This window comes from Pseudophryne corroboree, chromosome 9 (assembly GCF_028390025.1).
Source record: "Pseudophryne corroboree isolate aPseCor3 chromosome 9, aPseCor3.hap2, whole genome shotgun sequence".
Taxonomy (NCBI): domain Eukaryota; kingdom Metazoa; phylum Chordata; class Amphibia; order Anura; family Myobatrachidae; genus Pseudophryne; species Pseudophryne corroboree.
Window position 1 is genome coordinate 229,728,562 of NC_086452.1, and position 21,015 is coordinate 229,749,576.

Sequence of the window (21,015 nt, forward strand, 5' to 3'; positions counted from 1 at the left end):
TATCTAACGGCTGCTTTGGATTGGCTACCTGTTCGCAAGCCATGACTGGCTCGTGAATGGCGCCAAATTTAAACAGGCATTGCCTGCAGACTGGCTTTTAAATTTAGCGGCAGCAGCAGACGAAACGTCATTGTAGGGTGACTTTTGGCTGTGTCAAAGTGCCAGCCAACCGGGTAATTTTTCTGGACGGAGCACACGAAAAACAAAGCGTGGGGAGAACACTGATAAGAATGGTGCATAGCACAAGTATAGACACAGAGGTGAAGTAACTGAAGCATCAGCCAATGTGGATATGCCCATGGAAAATGCAGAAATGTATTCTAGAATAATATAATCATTAGCTTTGTAGAAGAACCATGCTATTTTCAGGTGATGACAGTTACAGTAAACACTAAATCAGATCTCAGAGTTTGTTATTTATTATAAGATTTTATGGGTGGGGTCCTTTTATCTTTAAAAGGTTAAATGCATTGTGTTAACAACTATTTGTTCCACTGATCTCCAATTCCAAACTAAAAGTAACCAATTTACAGTCTCCAGGGATTACTGTTATTTTGTTCTCTCTCCTACATTTTACAAATGTTTTTGGCACCTATCACACATATTAAATGTAATTCTAGTACACTCAAGAAAAAATAAGAATTTACTTACCGATAATTCTATTTCTCGGAGTCCGTAGTGGATGCTGGGGTTCCTGAAAGGACCATGGGGAATAGCGGCTCCGCAGGAGACAGGGCACAAAAAGTAAAGCTTTAGGATCAGGTGGTGTGCACTGGCTCCTCCCCCTATGACCCTCCTCCAAGCCAGTTAGGCACTGTGCCCGGACGAGCGTACACAATAAGGGAGGAATTTTGAATCCCGGGTAAGACTCATACCAGCCACACCAATCACACCGTACAACTTGTGATCTAAACCCAGTTAACAGTATGATAACAGCGGAGCCTCTGAAAAGATGGCTCACAACAATAATAACCCGATTTTTGTAACTATGTACAAGTATTGCAGATAATCCGCACTTGGGATGGGCGCCCAGCATCCACTACGGACTCCGAGAAATAGAATTATCGGTAAGTAAATTCTTATTTTCTCTATCGTCCTAGTGGATGCTGGGGTTCCTGAAAGGACCATGGGGATTATACCAAAGCTCCCAAACGGGCGGGAGAGTGCGGATGACTCTGCAGCACCGAATGAGAGAACTCCAGGTCCTCTTTTGCCAGGATATCAAATTTGTAGAATTTTACAAACGTGTTCTCCCCTGACCACGTAGCTGCTCGGCAGAGTTGTAATGCCGAGACCTCTCGGGCAGCCGCCCAAGATGAGCCCACCTTCCTTGTGGAATGGGCCTTAACCGATTTAGACTGTGGCAGGCCTGCCTCAGAATGTGCAAGTTGAATTGTGTTACAAATCCAACGAGCAATCGCCTGCTTAGAAGCAGGCGCACCCAACTTGTTGGGTGCATACAGTATAAACAGCGAGTCAGATTTTCTGACTCCAGCTGTCCTGGAACATATTTTCAGGGCCCTGACAACTCCTAGCAACTTGGAGTCCTCCAAGTCCCTAGTAGGTGCAAGGCACCACAATAAGCTGGTTCAGGTGAAACACTGACACCACCTTAGGGAGAGAACTGGGGACGAGTCCGCAGCTCTGCCCTGTCCGAATGGACAAACAGATATGGGCTTTTTTGAGAAAAAACCACCAATTTGACACTCGCCTGGTCCAGGCCAGGGCCAAGAGCATGGTCACTTTTTATGTGAGATGCTTCAAATCCACATATTTGACTGGTTTTAAACCAATGTGATTTGAGGAATCCCAGAACTACGTTGAGATCCCACAGTGCCACTGGAGGCACAAAAAAGGGGTTTGTATATGCAATACTCCCTTGACAAACTTCTGGACTTCAGGAACTGAAGCCAATTCTTTCTGGAAGAAAATTTACAGGGCCGAATTTGAACCTTAATGGACCCCAATTTGAGGCCCATAGACACTCCTGTTTTCAGGAAATGCAGGAAACGACCGAGTTGAAATTTCTTTGTGGGCCTTCCTGGCCTCACACCACGCAACATATTTTCGCCACACGTGGTGATAATGTTGTGCGGTCACCTCCTTTCTGGCTTTGACCAGGGTAGGAATGACCTCTTCCGGAATGCCTTTTTTTCCTTAGGATCCGGCTTTCCATCGCCATGCCGACAAACGCAGCTGCGGTAAGTCTTGGAACAGACATGGTACTTGCTGAAGCAAGTCCCTTCTTAGCGGCAGAGGCCATAAGACCTCTGTAAGCATCTCTTGAAGTTCCGGGTACCAAGTCCTTCTTGGCCAATCCGGAGCCATGAGTATAGTTCTTACTCCTCTACGTCTTATAATTCTCAGCACCTTAGGTATGAGAAGCAGAGGAGGGAACACATACACCGACTGGTACACCCACGGTGTTACCAGAACGTCCACATCTATTGCCTGAGGGTCTCTTGACCTGGCGCAATACCTGTCCCGTTTTTTGTTCAGACGGGACGCCATCATGTCCACCTTTGGTATTTCCCAACGGTTTACAATCATGTGGAAAAAACTTCTCAATGAAGTTTCCACTCTCCCGGGTGGAGGTCGTGCTGAGGAAGTCTGCTTCCCAGTTTCCATTCCCGGGATGAAAAACTGCTGACAGTGTTATCACATGATTTTCCGCCCAGCGAAAAGTCCTTGCAGTTTCTGCCATTGCCCTCCTGCTTCTTGTGTCGCCCTGTCTGTTTACGTGGGCGACTGCCGTGATGTTTTTCCCACTGGATCAATACCGGCTGACCTTGAAGCAGAGGTCTTGCTAAGCTTAGAGCATTATAAATTTACCCTTAGCTCCAGTATATTTATGTGGAGAAAAGTCTCCATACTTGATCACACTCCCTGGAAATTTTTTTTCCTTGTGTGACTGCTCCCCAGCCTCTCAGGCTGGGCTCCGTGGTTACCAGCATCCAATCCTGAATGCCGAATCTGCTGCCCTCTAGAAGATGAGCACTCTATAACCACCACAGGAAAGACACCCTTGTCCTTGGATATTGGGTTATCCGCTGATGCATCTGAAGATGCGATCCGGACCATTTACCAGGACCCTTGTGCAATGATGCACTGTTTTTAGGAGGTTCCTGACTTGCTCGGATAACTCCCTGGCTTTCTCTTCCGGGAGAAACACCTTTTTCTGGACTGTGTCCAGAATCATCCCTAGGCACAGCAGACGTGTCGTCGGGATCAGCTGCGATTTTGGAATATTTAGAATCCACCCGTGCTGATTGTAGCAGTATCCGAGATAGTGCTACTCCGACCTCCAACTGTTCCCTGGACTATGCCCCTATCAGGAGATCGTCCAAGTAAGGGATAATTAAGACGCCTTTTCTTCGAAGAAGAATCATCAATTCGGCCATTACCTTGGTAAAGACCCCAGGGTGCCGTGGACAATCCAAACGGCAGCGTCTGAAACTGATAGTGACAGTTCTGCACCACGAACCTGAGGTACCCTTAGTGAGAAGGGCAAATTTGGGACATAGAGGTAAGCATCCCTGATGTCCCGGGACACTATATAGTCCCCTTATTCCTGGTTCGTTATCACTGCTCTGAGTGACTTCATCTTAATTTGAACCTTTGTAAGTGTTCAAAAAAAAAAAATTTTTAGAATAAGTCTCACCTAGCCTTCTGGCTTCAGTACCACAATATAGTGTGGAATAATACCCCTTTTCTGTAGTAGGAGGGGTAATTTAATTATCACCTGCTGGGAATACAGCTTGTGAATTTTTTCCCATACTACCTCCTTGTCGGAGGGAGACTTGGTAAAGCAGACTTCAGGAGCCTGCGAAGGGGAAACGTCTCGACATTCCCATCTGTACCCCCGGGATACTACTTGTAGGATCCAGGGGTCCTGTACGGTCTCAGCGCCATGCTGAGAACTTGTCAGACGCGGTGGAACGCTTCTGTTCCTGGGAATGGGCTGCCTGCTGCAGTCTTCTTCCCTTTCCTCTATCCCTGGGCAGATATGATCTTATAGGGACGAGAGGACTGAGGCTGAAAAGACGGTGTCTTTTTCTGCAGAGATGTGACTTAGGGTAAAAAACGGTGGATTTTCCAGCAGTTGCCGTGACCACCAGGTCCGATGGACCGACCCCAAACAAGTCCTCTTCCTGTATACGGCCATACTGTGCCGTTTGGAATCTGCATCACCTGACCACTGTCGTGTCCATAACATCTTCTGGCAGTTATGGACATCGCGTTTATTCATGATGCCAGAGTGCAAATATCCCTCTGTGCATCTCGCATATATAGAAATGCTCTATAGTCAATAAAATACTGTCCCTGTCAAGGGTATCAATATTTTTAGTCAGGGAATCCGACCAAGCCACCCTAGCTCTGCACATCCAGGCTGAGGCGATCGCTGGCCGCAGTATAACACCAGTATGTGTGTATATACTTTTTATTATATTTTTCCAGCCTTGTCAGCTGGTCCTTGAGGACGGCCCTATCTATAGACGGTACCGCCACTTGTTTTGATAAGCGTGTGAGCGCCTTATCCACCTTAAAGGGTGTTTCCCAACGCGCCCTAACTTCTGGCGGGAAAGGGTATACCGCCCATAATTTTCTATCGGGGGGAACCCACGCATCATCACACACTTTATTTAATTTATCTGATTCAGGAAAAACTATGGTAGTTTTTTCACATCCCACATAATACCCTCTTTTGTGGTACTTGTAGTATCAGAAATACGTAACACCTCCTTCATTGCCTTTAACGTGTGGCCCTAATAAGGAATACGTTTGTTTATTCACCGTCGACACTGGATTCAGTGTCCCTGTCTGTGTCGACCGACTAAAGTAAACGGGCGTTTTAAAACCCTTGACGGTGTTTTTGAGACGTCTGGACCGTACTAATTGTTTGTCGGCCGTCTCATGTCGTCAACCGACCTTGCAGCGTGTTGACATTATCACGTAATTTCCTAAATAAGCCATCCATTCCGGTGTCGACTCCCTAGAGAGTGACATCACCATTACAGGCAATTGCTCCGCCTCCTCACCAACATCGTCCTCCTACCTGTCGACACACACGTACCGACACACAGCACACACACAGGGAATGCTCTGATAGAGGACAGGACCCACTAGCCCTTTGGAGAGACAGAGGGAGAGTTTGCCAGCACACACCAAAACGCTATAATTATATAGGGACAACCTTATATAAGTGTTTTCCCTTATAGCATCTTAATATATATATAAGCATATCGCCAAATTAGTGCCCCCCCTCTCTGTTTTAACCCTGTTTCTGTAGTGCAGTGCAGGGGAGAGCCTGGGAGCCTTCCCTCCAGCCTTTCTGTGAGGGAAAATGGCGCTGTGTGCTGAGGAGATAGGCCCCGCCCCTTTTTCGGCGGCCTCGTCTCCCGCTCTTAACGGATTCTGGCAGGGGTTAAATATCTCCATATAGCCTCCGGAGGCTATATGTGAGGTATTTTTAGCCAAATTAGGTATTCATTTGCCTCCCAGGGCGCCCCCCTCCCAGCGCCCTGCACCCTCAGTGACTGCCGTGTGAAGTGTGCTGAGAGGAAAATGGCGCACAGCTGCAGTGCTGTGCGCTACCTTTAGAAGACTGAGGAGTCTTCTGCCGCCGATTCTGGACCTCTTCTTACTTCAGCATCTGCAAGGGGGCCGGCGGCGCGGCTCCGGTGACCATCCAGGCTGTACCTGTGATCGTCCCTCTGGAGCTGATGTCCAGTAGCCAAGAAGCCAATCCATCCTGCACGCAGGTGAGTTCACTTCTTCTCCCCTAAGTCCCTCGTTGCAGTGATCCTGTTGCCAGCAGGACTCACTGTAAAATAAAAAACCTAAGCTAAACTTTCCTAAGCAGCTCTTTAGGAGAGCCACCTAGATTGCACCCTTCTCGGCCGGGCACAAAAATCTAACTGGCTTGGAGGAGGGTCATAGGGGGAGGAGCCAGTGCACACCACCTGATCCTAAAGCTTTACTTTTTGTGCCCTGTCTCCTGCGGAGCCGCTATTCCCCATGGTCCTTTCAGGAACCCCAGCATCCACTAGGACGATAGAGAAATAAGACAACTGCACAAACCTTTGTTCTTCAGAAGATTTTAGCTCTTATATATTGTACATTTATTATAAACATTCTGCTATTGCACTGGCTACACGCAAACCTTAATTATTATACAAGAGGGTACCGTTTTAGAGTTTGACTAAAGAGTTAAAAAATATGCACTAAAAATAAAAAAAGTCAGTTTTTAGAAAAATGTATGCATTTTTTTAGATACATTTTTATTTTCAATTTCCAGTTTAACAATGCACAGAAGTATAAACAGTAGAAACGAACATCACATGAACATGCAAATAGAAATAATTAGCATACATATCTATGTAAATAAGAAAACAAACAATAAAGGGGCAAGGAGGGGAAGGGAAGACAAACAGAGTGAAGAAGCAAGAGAGTTGGTAGAGCTCAGGCCGTTCACAGAAATGTATAACAAATAAGGTTTAAAAAGGAGAGTGTGATTAGCACAAAAGGTCCCCAATATCCTTAGGGGGTAAACCTGGAAGGGTGAGACTCGATTGCTTAGATTTTAAGCAGTGATCACTCAGTGTGTAGCCCTCACAGCGATAGCGATGCGCAGCCCCGCTCATCGCTGTTGCTAGATTGGCCTGCATGCAGGCCAATCTAGCAGGTCGCTCACTTCACCCGCTGGGTGAAATGAGTGGCCCCTCCGTTTCCCCCCGCACGCTCAGCACACATCGCGCTGTGCTGAGCGGGGGGAGAGATGTGTGCTGAGCGAACCTCTCAGCACACATTGCAGCCAAGGACTTTCCCTCTGATTTCCAAAGCGTTTAAGAACTGAGCGCTGCCAGTTCTTCACTTGGAACTGGTAATTATCCATCTACGGATCTGCTTTGGATACTCCAGCCTTTTTTTTTACTTTCACATGTTGCTGATATGCATGGATTGGAGATTATTTATGCCTATTTGAGAACTTGTGACATAGTTCTCTTATTACATCGGTAATTGCAACAATATTCACAGCTACGTGTATTTTATGTTCAGTGTTGTAACCTGTGTAGAAACAGTCATTGTTTGTACTTAATATCCTTGCAGGGATATTTTTAGGTTTTATATTTTTTGATTAAAAAAAATGGATTACACTATGGTATTTCTATCTTCTCTCTTGCAAATTATATGACATCTGACGGAGAGAGAAACAAAGTTGCATATACCATCTATCATATTGGAATAAGTATCCATTTTATATTATTGTCTGCGCTGGTGGAACTATTTCTCTACTTTTTTATCTATTTACTTGTGGTGGAGGGTTGGAAATACCTCTTTGTGAGTTTTTAGTACCACTAGCAGCACAGTGCGCACTTAGAACCATATGCTTCTTCTTTCTTCTCTCAGCACACATCTCTCCCCAAATCGGCCCGTCTATATGGGCCTTTAAGGGGGGTACTCACGGAGCGATCGCTGCTTAAAATCTAAGCAATCTGACAAGATTGCTTAGATTTTAAGCAGCGATCACTACATGTGTACCCCCCACAGCGATAGCGATGCGCAACCCCGCGCATCGCTATCGCTGGTTCTAGACTGGCCTGCATGCCAGGTCGCTAGATTTTGTCTATAGCTGCAATGTTTCAATTTATATAATATGTCATATAGTCACTCAAGGCCACCTAAATATTACAATATGCCACTTTTGAAACAAACAGAAGTAAATATCATAATTTTCGGGGTTAAGCAAGATCTCAAACGTGAAACATAATATAATCCGGCTCACTAGGAAGAGGAGGAATGCACAGAAAAACACAGACATCAAAACTGTTGTGGCCTCATAGTTAACAGTAGGATTGAGTAGGGTCATAGAAAGGATATATAGTTAATAGCAGGTGGAATGTTTTAAACTTGGTTTAAATTGCACTTGGAAAGTTATTAATACAACTTTCCCCTGTTGTTGTTTTTTTTAATTCAATAACTTTTTATTGAGAGTTTAAATTTTGTAGAAGTACAAATATAAAAACAAAAACAAACTGAAAATACTGTAGCAAGTGCAAGTATACGTGGCAGAATATAGGATATACATCACAAATTACAAACCAAGAGGACACATGACATACGACTCAGTAGAAGTAGACTGTCATCCCATACCATAGTACGCAGAGGCCCACAGGCACCATGTGAGCCCATACATTCTATCCACAGAATAAAGAGGGGAGTACCTAGTCCCATACATATGTCACAGTAAAGACACAGCATTAAGTATAATCCAATAGGATATAAAACATCTGCCAAACAGCCACATAAAATAAAACAAAACCCACAAAAACAAACCATCCCTGTAACCCGCCACCCTGCCTACCCTCAACTTAGGTATACTTGGATCTCTATAACTCCATCCCCTTCCTTAACTACACTAACTAGCAAACCCCCCCCCCCCAACCCAACCCCTTTACTACACTCACAAACCCCCCCCCCATCCACCCACCCATTCATTCCAGAGGGATAATAGGACACAAAACTAGCAGGAGCAATAAACTAATGACCTTAAGCTAGGCTAAGTCCGGCTCTCCCACAGAAGGATACGGCGTTCCTTCCATATAGCATACTAAGCAGTATATAAATGTATACATAGCATAGATAGGAGAAGATTCGACCATATCAAAAAATACAGGTTATATATATATATATATATATATATATATATATATCCAAAGAGAATACAGGCACTCACCACTTCCTTAATTGATGAAAAAATTTATTACCACTCACAGGTATGTCTCACATAGAGACGGTCAACAGCATGTCAGCAGATTATGTCGACGTTTCGGCTCCATCTGAGCCTGCTGGGTATGTACCTGTTGTGATTTTACCTGTCTTGAAAAAGGCTCAGAGTGAGTGCCTGTATTCTCTTTGGATATAATTTGGACTTCTTTGGAGCCCTTTATGGAGCACCGCCCATGTTGTGGACTGCAGCAGTGAGTGTGGACCTTATGGATATAGATAGATATATATATATATATATAGATATATATATATATATATATATATATATATATATATATATATATATATATATAAAGAATAAATCCGGCCTGGCCTCTGATAAAACTAAATATTTATCGTATATAAAACACTTTAAGAGGTCTAAGAACACTGTACGCTATCTACGTAAGAAGTACCGTAAGGGTACGCAAGTTGTGTAGCGATCGCTCAACCGTAGTCGAGACGCTCAAGCGTCACGTTCGCTTACGGCCCAGTGATCACAGGCAGGCACGCTATTGGCTGCCGACTAACGTAATGATTCGCTATAGCGTAGCGTACGCTCGGGACCACGAGGAGATCACCAGCGGTGCAGACGCTTACAACGTTAAACCTTTATATCTATACCTTTAACGATGAGATACACAGTATACCTTAGTGTAGAGACAGAGTGTAAGTGCAACCTGGTGTAACCTGATTATCTACAAAGCTGCTTGGGCGTCACCGACGCTCAGAGAATACTTAACCCTATAAAGAATACACAGATACCTGGGCTTAGGGTCCAAAACCTATTATATGTATTATAACTATTATACTTGCAAAAGGAATCACAGTACAAATGATACACTACAATATAACATAAACCAACTAACCAGATAAACTACACAGGAAATACAATACAATACAATTAAAGGAAAATACGAGAGAAAGAGTAGAGAGAGAGAGAGAGAGAGATGGCTCACAGTAAGACAATATGATTACGGAGAAAACTTACGCACAAAGGGAAACGATCGCATGCGCCTCGATATCCAGCTCCCGATTATCAGCAATGAGAACCGTTGAAGAGAGTGAACTGGATACGGTCGGCCTGCCTATTTATGCCCCACACACAATACAATTCAATGGTCCCTACAATCTCATTGTTCATTGGACACAGGAATTCGGCTTCGCATTATAACAAAAGGTCACAGGTTGATTCATACAGGTGGGCTGTGACTATTTCCAACTGCTCAGGTGGGAGGGAAACTGGGTTTCCCGCCGCATGGGTAATAAAGTGCAAATAAAGTAAATGTTCATAAACTTCTTATGTCCATAACTATTCGCACGAGCGATTGATCTGCTTCAAACCAACACCGGAATATTTCTAATTAAATATTCTTCCGATGGATACTAAACACCACTGTATTACTCCTGTCTGACCCTTCGTATCAAACAAAGAGGGATTCCTCTGTTCATAAACATTCTATATTAACCAAACTTTCAGAATCTATCAAAGGGACCATGATCTACAAAATACATTATTAGTGAAAATATGTAATGATTGAGTCGCACGCTACGATCGCATAAACTCTACCGTAAATACGCATACCATGCGCCTGCGGGTGCCCGCGACTGTGAGTATGCGCACGTACGGGAGAGCGTACGCATGCGCAGCACGGACCTGTGTGAGGTGCAAATATGGTAGTGTGCATAGAGATATTTTTCTGACTTTGACACCTCCATCGCATGCAATATTACAGTATCAGTCTCGTCTCCGGTTATCCAAGGATAGACACATCGGGGCATAAAGTACTTAAAGGATAAGTCCAGGAACCTCCCGCCATTGCGGGTACGTCCAGAAAAGTACTTGAGGCATGGGAATAAAGGATCTGGAAATGTCACCACCGGCAGCAAAGGTGTAGAACGGATCTTCAAAAAGCCCACAATGGAGTCTTGACACCCACGAACTGAGGCAATATCCATATCAGTTGGAATCACATCCCTTGGGAAGGAGAAATCCAGAAGCTGCGACAGCACGCCATGAGCGCAGACTGCAGTGACAGAATTCAAAGTTACAGCTACCACATCTCCAAGCTTCGTAAGGAGCCTCTGCGTAGAGGCAAAAATTGCTTGAAGGATTTGTTGCACAGAATTAGCCATCAGTAAGTTGTGAATACAAGCCAAAGAGGAAGCCAGTGGCAAGATGGCTGCGGCTAGCACACCACCAGAGCTTACCAATAGACCTACAGCGGGAGCCACTAGCCAGATGACCGCAGAAGCAGGGAACAACAAGGAGACACAGCCGCAGCAGTAGTAATGTCACGCTGGAAGGACTGCATCCACCACCCAAAAGGCGTTGGAGCAGACAGGGGATCCGTGCTGCAGCTGAAGAGGACAGCAACAAGATGGCGGCAGCCCGCGCCCAGCACGCCCCAAACACCGCAGCAGACAGGCGTATGTCGAAGAGAAGCCACTTGTAGGGGTCACACACACGATCCTGGAGAACACAGCCAGGAGACAACCAAGAGGCAGCTCTCAAGTATGTATAATGTCCCAGAACAGCCGCAGGAGCTGCAGATGAGACACCAAGCCACAGTGAGAGAGGGCCCGGCCGCAGAGATATCTGTAAAACTGACAAAAGGCACCACACAGGATACTACCCCGGAGCTCCTGGTGATCAGTAGACAATACACTGCTACAGAACCGAATCCAGGGGAGAAACGGCTACAAAACCAGAAAATATTCAAGGATATGAGCGGTAGAGCCGGTAAAAGCTCCCCACACCTAGCTACTCCAGGCCACGCCCCCAACTTTCCCCTGTTTAGAAAAACAAGAGAGACTTTATTTATTTCTCTTTGTCTAGTTTCCAGCCTGTTCAGTAAACATACTGTAGGTAAAAAATTGACTTTTAAAGTAGGAGGTGTGGGAAGGATCCAGGACTATAAAACTGGCCAGTAGTAGCTGCCACCTCCCTGCATTTTTCTTTGTGCCATGGAAAATACACCAAATTTTGCTCATTCTGGCCCAAAAGGCACATCATTTACATTGTGTCTCAGTGCAGCTTGTGACTTAAAGCCAAAACTTTTTAATTAAGGGGTAACCAGACAGATAAGGATATAAGTTAAGGGGGTACACTCGGAGAGATCCATGCTTAAATTCTAAGCACTTTGACTAGACTGCTTAGAAATTAAGCACGGATCTCTCCATGTGAATGCCCATAGCAATAGTGATGCGCGGCGCTATCGCTGACTCTAGATTTGGCATTAATGCATGCAAAATTTAGTAGATCACTCACTTCACTGCTCTGTGAAGTTAGCGCCTCCAATTGCATGTATGACAATTATGGATAGTGGAGTGTTGCTATAAACAGGTATATGGAGAGACAAGTAAGCCTGATGAAATAAATGAACCCCTGTGCTGTGCGCACTTAGGCACTTTTTGAGTTGATCACATTCCAATATCAGTAATTATTTGTTTGTTTTTCAGAGGACTCTGAATTTTCTGAAAATAGCAATAGATTGCTTATTTATTCTCACAAAGTCAAACCAATCTTCCCAAAATAGTGCTTTTATTAAACTTGCAGGAAAGTGGAAACTAAAAGCAAATTTGTGCATTTTTCTAACCACTACCATAAAATGCGGAATTAATTAGTTTCCTAGTGTGTTAAACCCATAGGGTGCTTTAATCGCAGAGATTTCCTCGCAGCTCTTGAAGCAGTGCGGAAAACTTATCTGGGTCTTAACGTACGGGGGCAAACTGCACTAATTGAATCGAGGGGGAAACCCACAGCTAATTGGATCCCTAGCGAGCTCTTCCAAAAATTAGAGCAGCAGCACCTTCTCCGGATCACACCAATAAATTGACAATTTAGAAAAGGCCGCCTTCTAGTGCAAAAATAAACAAATGTGTGATATAAAAGGTGTCCTTGTAACAAAAATACCAAATATATTAGGCTAATCTGATACAAATTAAGATCTTTACCAAACGAGTCACTTGAGTGTATTTTTCATTCTCAAAAAATTGGGCAAAAACATACGACATTCTAATAGGAAACACAAACAATAAAAACAAAAGAGTGTAAAACTGAAAATCAGTCGAGTGACAAGAAGCCAATCCACTGATCATCTATTCACCAACGCGTTTCATCTGATATGCTATATAAGTATTCCTGATGATCACCAGGCAATAACTACAAAGAGGGCACATAGTTTGAAAGAAGGAACTCCGAAATTTGAAACAAAGGAGCTTTAAGTTTGTAAGTGCCAGGATGGGTGAGAATATGTGCACTAATCGCCCTCTACATCTGCCTGGCTCTAGTACTGTATTTCTGCAGTGCAGGTTGATATTGTCTGGTGATCATGAAACAACCACTAAGAAGCCACACCAATTGAAAGAGGGAACTCTCCTCTTTCAAATAAGGGTGTGTTATACCGCTTTCACATCTCCAATGCCGGATCCCACCTGGGAATTGGAAACGGGTCCTTCCCGGGTGGGATCCGGCATTGGAGACTCTCCCTATCCCTTTCGCCGGCTGTTCGACCCAGCAATATGCCAGGTCGGTTGCCATAGCTGCGGGGGGCGGAGGCGGCTGCAGGGGCGGAGTTAGGAGATGAGCTCATCTCCGCACCGCCGCTCCCTATCTAGTAAACGGGTCCCGGGTCGCATCGAGCCGGGAATCCGTTTATGCAGCTATGCAGCCACTGACCCGGTATTCAACCCGGGAATAACACTGCTTATAACCCGGGTTGAATTAACGGGTCAGGCGACCCGGGAATTCGGAGCTGGCGCTTTCACACCACACACAGACCCGTGTCGACCCAGATACTGGGTTATTTGTGCGGTGTGAAAGGGGTATTAGTGTATTGAAGCCAGGATGAGGGAAATTATTTCTGCAGGTTTCACTGAACCTGTGTGTTTTCGCACAAAAAAATAAAAAATAAAATATATATACCTCCTATATAATTGCCCAGATCTGTCACTCTGTGACTGTGTGGCTAACGCTGGGCGTGGCTAGGAGCTCTCATTGGGTTAGCAGCAGGTCTATCACACCCAGTCCACAGCTGATTGGGCGAGAAACGCCCTCCCACACAGGTTACATCCAATGGGAGGCTCTGTCCTTTGGCTGCTGTGTGTTCCCACAGCAGGATTAACAGTGGGGCTGATGGAGCTGCAGCTCCAGCTCCACACCCCAAAATAGGCCCACTGCATCTGCAGCAACCCACCCTCCAACAATTTACACAAACATCGCGAAAAAAATTCGAAAAGGGGGGCGTGGTCACAGGTACAGTGGAGTGGCCACGCCCCTTTTCCTATACTTTCAATGGAAGTTTGGAGAGCCAAAAATCGGTACAGACCATAAAAAAAGGCACTGTACCTGCCAAAAAAGTACAGCAGGAGGGCATGCAAATGCATCTGCAGCAAGTCTCTGTGCGGTAGATAGGGGAAAACAAAAAAAACAACTTTTACTGCAGCGTCCTATGGGGGTCATTCTGACCTGATCGCTGCACTGCGATGAACTGCAGCGAGCGATCAGGTCAGAACTACACATGCGCGAGCACATGGCTGACAGCCGACGGCTGTCGTTGCCTAGCGATCACCTCTGCCTGATTGACAGGCAGAGGCAGTCACTGGGCGGGAGGGGGCGGCAAGGCGGCGTTTACCCGTTTTGTGGCCGCAGACCGGCCAACGCAGGCGTGGCCGGACCGTGAGGTGGGCGGATCGAAGCGGCTGTGTGACATCAATGCAGCGGCTGCGACCCGGGCAGCGACGAGTAATTCCCGGCCAGCCGCAGGAGCTGTGCTGGCTGGGAGTTACTCTACAAGTACAAAAGCATCGCCGCTGTGCGATGCTTTTGTATTTGTGCAGGGGGAGGGCTAGCCTGACGTGCGAGGCGGACTAGCCTTGTGCTGGGTGTCCCCCCGCATGTCAGTGTAAGTGATCGTAGCTGTACTAAATTTAGCACAGCTACGATAAGGTCGGAATGACCCCCTATGTCCTGCTGCCAGTCCGCCTGCCTCCTCCGGCATCAACAATTCCTACTTCCTAGCCGCGGCGCACGTGGAACAAAAACTGCTGTGGCCACTAGCATAGATGTGTATGAAAGCAGCGCAGCGGAAGGCTTTCATAGCCGTCCCAGCGCCGCATACTCTCTGAGCCCGGAGCCTCCTCTGCGCATGATGTCCTAGAAGTGCCTCCCCGCCACAGCCGCGCACAGATCCCCAGAGGCCCTGACTCCGCAACACAGCACCTGGCCGACCGGCCTGGAAGCCCTGAGATGGCTAATGTAACGGATAGAGTGGGAGATATCGCGGAGGGTAATGTCTGGACACTGACACTGCACAGCACTCTCACCTTTTACATTGATTCAGCGAGTCAGTCCGTTCTGCCAGCCAGTCACTATTGTTAGCGCCGGTGTCCCAACGCGCCGCATTACAGGGAAGTATACGCACTAAATAAACTACAGCTCCCAGCAACCCTTAGCACCGAAGCATCCAGGCGCTAAGGGCTGATGGGAGCTGTAGTTTATTAAGTGCATCTTCTTCCCTGTAATGCGGTGCGTTGGGACACCGGCGCTAACAATACTGATAGGCTGCTGTCCTCCCTTTGGCAGTGGCCTTCCCGGAGATTCGCACAGCAGCCAAACTGCATCCAGGAGGAGAAGCATTACCCGCCCCTCCCCCACACGCAGTACCTCCGGGCCCCATCCGCACACCCCCCCTCCACCACCCACGGTGGCTCCGGAACCCCTCCCCCACCAGCAGCACCCCTGCACTCACCCCTCCACCACCCGTGGTGGCTCCGGACCCCCACCCACGGCACCCGCCCCTCCCCCAACACCGCACCAACCCCTCCCCCACCTGCACCACCCCCGCACCCACCCCTCCCCTACCCGCGGCCCCCCGTCCCCATCCGCGTCTCCCCCGCACCCGCCACTCCTCCTAGATGATTCATCAGGCCCTGCGTGAGCTGTTCACGCCGTTGCAAGGGCCTACGACCCCTTAACTATCGCACGCCCTGTGTTCATGCAATATTTAACCACTCACACAATTATGATTGGAGGTGATACTCCATATTATACAACTATTGCATGCCACAAGAGCGTGCAAGGGTTAAGGGGGTGTAGCCCCTCACGACGGTGTGAAGAGCTCCCGTAGGGCGCGATGAATCACCTAGTGTGTGTGTGTGTGTAAGTTTGTAAAATAATATATATTATATTATATATATATATTTATTACATTTTTTTATGGGAGATCTAATTGGATACCCCAGAAGAAGAAAAAACTGTGAAAAAATAAGATTTTACTTACCGGTAAATCTATTTCTCGTAGTCCGTAGAGGATGCTGGGACTCCGTAAGGACCATGGGGGCTAAACGGCTCCGCAGGAGATAGGGCACTTTAAGAAAGCTTTGGACTCTGGGTGTGCACTGGCTCCTCCCTCTATGCCCCTCCTCCAGACCTCAGTTAGGGAAACTGTGCCCAGAGGAGATGGACAGTACGAGGAAGGATTTTTGTAAATCTAAGGGCGAGATTCATACCAGCCACATCAATCACACCGTATAACTTGTGATAAACTTACCCAGTTAACAGTATGAACAACAACATAGCCACGGTTCCACCGAAAATCTATAACATAACCCTTATGTAAGCAATAACTATATACAAGTCTTGCAGAAGAAGTCCGCACTTGGGACGGGCGCCCAGCATCCTCTACGGACTACGAGAAATAGATTTACCGGTAAGTCAAATCTTATTTTCTCTAACGTCCTTGAGGATGCTGGGACTCCGTAAGGACCATGGGGATTATATCAAAGCTCCCAAACGGGCTGGAGAGTGCGGATGACTCTGCAGCACCGATTGAGCAAACAGGAGGTCCTCCTCAGCCAGGGTATCAAACTTATAGAACTTTGCAAAGGTGTTTGTCCCCAACCAAGTAACTGTAATGCAGAGACCCCTCGAGCAGCCGCCCAAGAAGAGCCCACTTTCCTAGTGGAGTGGGCCTTAACCGATTTCGGTAACGGCAATCCTGCCGTAGAATGCGCCTGCTGAATCGTGTTACAGATCCAGCAAGCAATAGTCTGCTTTGAAGCAGGAGCGCCAACCTTGTTGGCCGCATACAGAACGAACAAAGCTTCAGTCTTCCTGATTCTAGCCGTTCTGGTCACATAAATCTTCAAAGCCGTGACTACATCCAGGGACTCGGAATCCTCCAAGTCCCGTGTAGCCACAGGCACGACAATAGGTTGGTTCACATGAAAAGATGAGACCACTTTTGGCAGAAAGTGAGGGCGAGTCCTCAACTCTGCCCTATCCACGTGAAAAACCAAGTATGTGCTTTTATGTGATAAAGCCGCCAATTCGGAAACACGTCTTGCCGAAGTGAACGCCAACAACATGACCACTTTCCACGTGAGGTATTTCAACTCCACAGTTTTGAGTGGTTCAAACCAAGGTGACTTGAGGAAACGTAACACCACGTTAAGATCCCAAGGCGCCACCGGAGGCACAAAGGGAGGCTGAATATGCAGCACTCCCTTCACAAAGGTCTGTACTTCAGGAATAGAGGCCAATTCTTTTTGAAAGAAAATGGATAAGGCCGAAATCTGGACCTTTATGGAGCCTAATTTTAGGCCCAAAGTCACTCCTGTTTGAAGGAAGTGAAGTAGACGGCCCAAATGGAACTCCTCCGTAGGAGCAGCTCTGGCATCACACCAAGAAACATATTTCCGCCATATACGGTGATAATGTTTTAACGTCACTTCTTTCCTAGCCTTGATCAGGGTAGGAATGACTTCCTCCGGAATCCCTTTTTCCGCTAGGATCCGGCGTTCAACCGCCATGCCGTCAAACGCAGCCGCGGTAAGTCTTGGAACAGACAGGGCCCCTGCCGCAGCAGGTCCTGCCTTAGAGGAAGAGGCCACGGATCCCCTGCGAGCAACTCTTGCAGCTCCGGATACCAAGTCCTCCGTGGCCAATCCGGAACAATGAGTATTGTTCTGACCCTGCTTCTTCGTATTATTCTCAACACCTTGGGTATAAGAGGAAGAGGAGGAAACACATAGACCGATCTGAACACCCAAGGTGTCACCAGAGCGTCTACTGCTACCGCCTGAGGGTCCCTTGACCTGGCGCAATACCGCTTTAGCTTTTTGTTGAGACGGGATGCCATCATGTCGATTTGAGGCAGTCCCCAATGATCCGTGATCTGTGTGAAGACTTCTTGATGAAGTCCCCACTCTCCCGGATGCAGGTCGTTCCTGCTGAGGAAGTATGCCTCCCAGTTGTCCACCCCCGGGATGAACACGCTGACAGCGCGCTTACATGGCCTTCCGCCCAGCGTAGAATCCTGGTCGCTTCTGCCATGGCCATTCTGCTCCTTGTTCCGCCTTGGCGGTTTATATGAGCCACTGCCGTGACATTGTCTGACTGAATCAGAACCGGTTTTCTCCGAAGCAATTCCTCCGCTTGACGCAGGGCGTTGTATATGGCCCTCAACTCCAGGACGTTGATGTGGAGATAAGACTCTAGGCTTGACCAGAGACCTTGGAAATTTCTTCCCCGTGTCACTGCTCCCCAGCCTCGGAGGCTTGCATCCGTGGTCACCAGGACCCAGTCCTGAATGCCAAACCTGCGACCTTCTAGTAGGTGAGCACTGTTCAGCCACCACAGGAGAGATACCCTGGTCCTGGGAGACAGGGTGATCCTTTGATGCATTTGTAAATGGGACCCGGACCACTTGTCCAAGAGGTCCCATTGAAAAGTCCTCGCATGGAACCTGCCGAAAGGGATGGCCTCGTAGGAAGCCACCATCTTCCCCAGGACCCGCGTGCAATGATGCACTGAAACCTTTTTTGGTTTTAATAGGTTCCTGACCATGGCTATGAGTTCCTGAACCTTTTCGATCGGAAGAAAAACCTTTTTCTGGTCTGTGTCTAGAATCAGCCCCAAAAAGGTCAGACGCGTTGTAGGGACTAGCTGGGACTTCGGTATATTGAGAATCCAGCCGTGTATCTGCAACGTTTTCATGGACAGAGACACGCTGTCCAGCAACCTCTCCCGAGATCTCGCCTTTATGAGATCGTCCAAGTATGGGATAATTGTGACCCCCTGCCTGCGCAGGAGCACCATCATTTCCGCCATTACCTTGGTGAAAATTCTCGGGGCCGTGGAAAGCCCAAACGGCAACGTCTGAAATTGGTAGTGACAGTCCTGCACTGCAAATCTCAGGAACGCCTGATGCGGGGGGAATATCGGAACATGAAGGTAAGCATCCTTTATGTCCAGGGACACCATCCAATCCCCCCCCTCCAGGCTGGCGATGACCGCCCTGAGTGATTCCATTTTGAACTTGAACCTCTTCAAGTACAGGTTCAGAGATTTCAGGTTTAAAATGGGTCTGACCGAACCATCCGGTTTCGGGACCACAAACAGGGTTGAGTAATATCCCTCTCCTTGCTGGAGATGAGGAACTGTGACAATCACCTGTTGAATATACAATTTTTGGATTGCTGCCAACACTAGCTCCCTCTCTGATGGGGAAGCCGGCAGAGCCAATTTGCAAAATCGGCGAGGAGGCAAGTCTTCGAATTCCAGCCTGTATTCCTGAGAAACAATCTCTAATGCCCAGGGATCCACCTGCGAGTGAACCCAGACGTGGCTGAAAAATCGAAGACGAGCCCCCACCAGATCTGCCTCCCCTCGGAAAGCCCCAGCGTCATGCGGTGGACTTTGCAGACGCAGGGGAGGACTTCTGCTCTTGGGAACTAGCTGTGTGCAGCTTTTTTCCCCTGCCTTTCCCTCTGGCAACAAAGGATGATCCACGTACCTTCTTGTTTTTATTGGAATGAAAGGACTGCATTTGATAATGAGGTGCCTTTTTTGTATGCTGCGGGGGGACATAAGGTAAGAAATTTGACTTACCAGCCGTAGCTGTAGAGACAAGATCCGAGAGGCCGTCTCCAAACAACTCCACCCCTTTGTAAGGCAAGGACTCCATATGCCGCTTTGAATCGGCATCTCCCGTCCACTGTCGGGTCCACAAGAGCCGCCTAGCAGAAATAGACATAGCATTTATTCTGGAGCTTAATAAACAAATGTCTCTCTGAGCATCCCTCATATACAAGGCAGCATCTCTGATATGCTCTATGGTCATTTGAATGGCGTCCCTATCTAAGGTGTCAATTTCCGTAGATAAGGAATCTGCCCATGCCACAACCGCACTACAAACCCAGGCCGACGCCATAGCCGGCCGAGCAATAGTACCGGAATGATTGTAAATGTGCTTTAAGGTAATTTCCTGCCTGCGATCAGCAGGTTCCTTGAGGGAAGCCGTATCCTGAGAAGGAAGTGCCACCTTTTCAACTTTTGGCGAAGATTCCCAGCGTATCCTATCAGTTTGTGGAAAAGGATACGCCATGAGAATCCTTTTGGGAACTTGTGGTCTCCTATCCGGAGATTCCCAAGCCTTTTCGCACAAGTCTCTTAATTCAAATGAGGATGGAAAAGTGACTTCAGGCTTTTTCCCTTTATACATGTGTACCCTCGTGTCAGGGATAGGGGGTTCCTCAGTAATATGCAAAACCTCTTTAATGGCAATAATCATGTACCGTATACCCTTAGCCACCTTTGGCTGTAATTTTGCATCTTCATAGTCGACACTAGAGTCAGTATCTGTGTCGGTATCTGTGTCATCGATCTGGGATATGGTGCGCTTCTGAGACCCCGAAGGACCTGGCGCCCCAGGGACAGGCATGGACTGGCTACCTGACTGATCCCTAGCTTCTGCCTTGTCTAATCTTTTATGCAATAGATTGACATTTGCATTCAAGACATTCAGCATATCCACCCATTCCGGTGTCGGCGTTGCCGACGGCGACCTGACATTCAAGCACTCCCCCTCCACATTAAGCGAGCCTTCCTCGTCAAACATGTCGACACAAGCGTACCGACACACTTCACACACACACAGGGAACCCCTTTCCTGAAGACAGTATCCCTGTCAAGGCCCTTTGGAGAGACAGAGAGAGAGCATGCCAGCACACACCCCAGCGCAATAACCCTGGAGACCAACACAAAATGTTTTTCCCCAGCAGCGCTGTATAATATGTAAACCGCCAATTATGTGCCCCCCCCCCCTCTTTCACAGTGTGTAAGCAGGGGAGAGTCCGGGGAGCTTCCTCTCAGCAGTGCTGTGGAGAAAAAATGGTGCGGGTGAGTGCTGAGGGAGAAGCCCGCCCCCTCGGCGGCGGGCTTCTGTCCCGCTCAAACTTAGT

The 21,015-nt window shown here is 47.4% G+C and overlaps 1 protein-coding gene across 2 annotated transcripts in view; it reads right to left on the minus strand.

Moving 5' to 3' along the window:
- STXBP3 (syntaxin binding protein 3) overlaps positions 1–21,015 on the minus strand; it is a 273,208-nt gene that overhangs the window by 184,467 nt on the left and 67,726 nt on the right. The gene's annotated exons all lie outside the window — the stretch shown is intronic.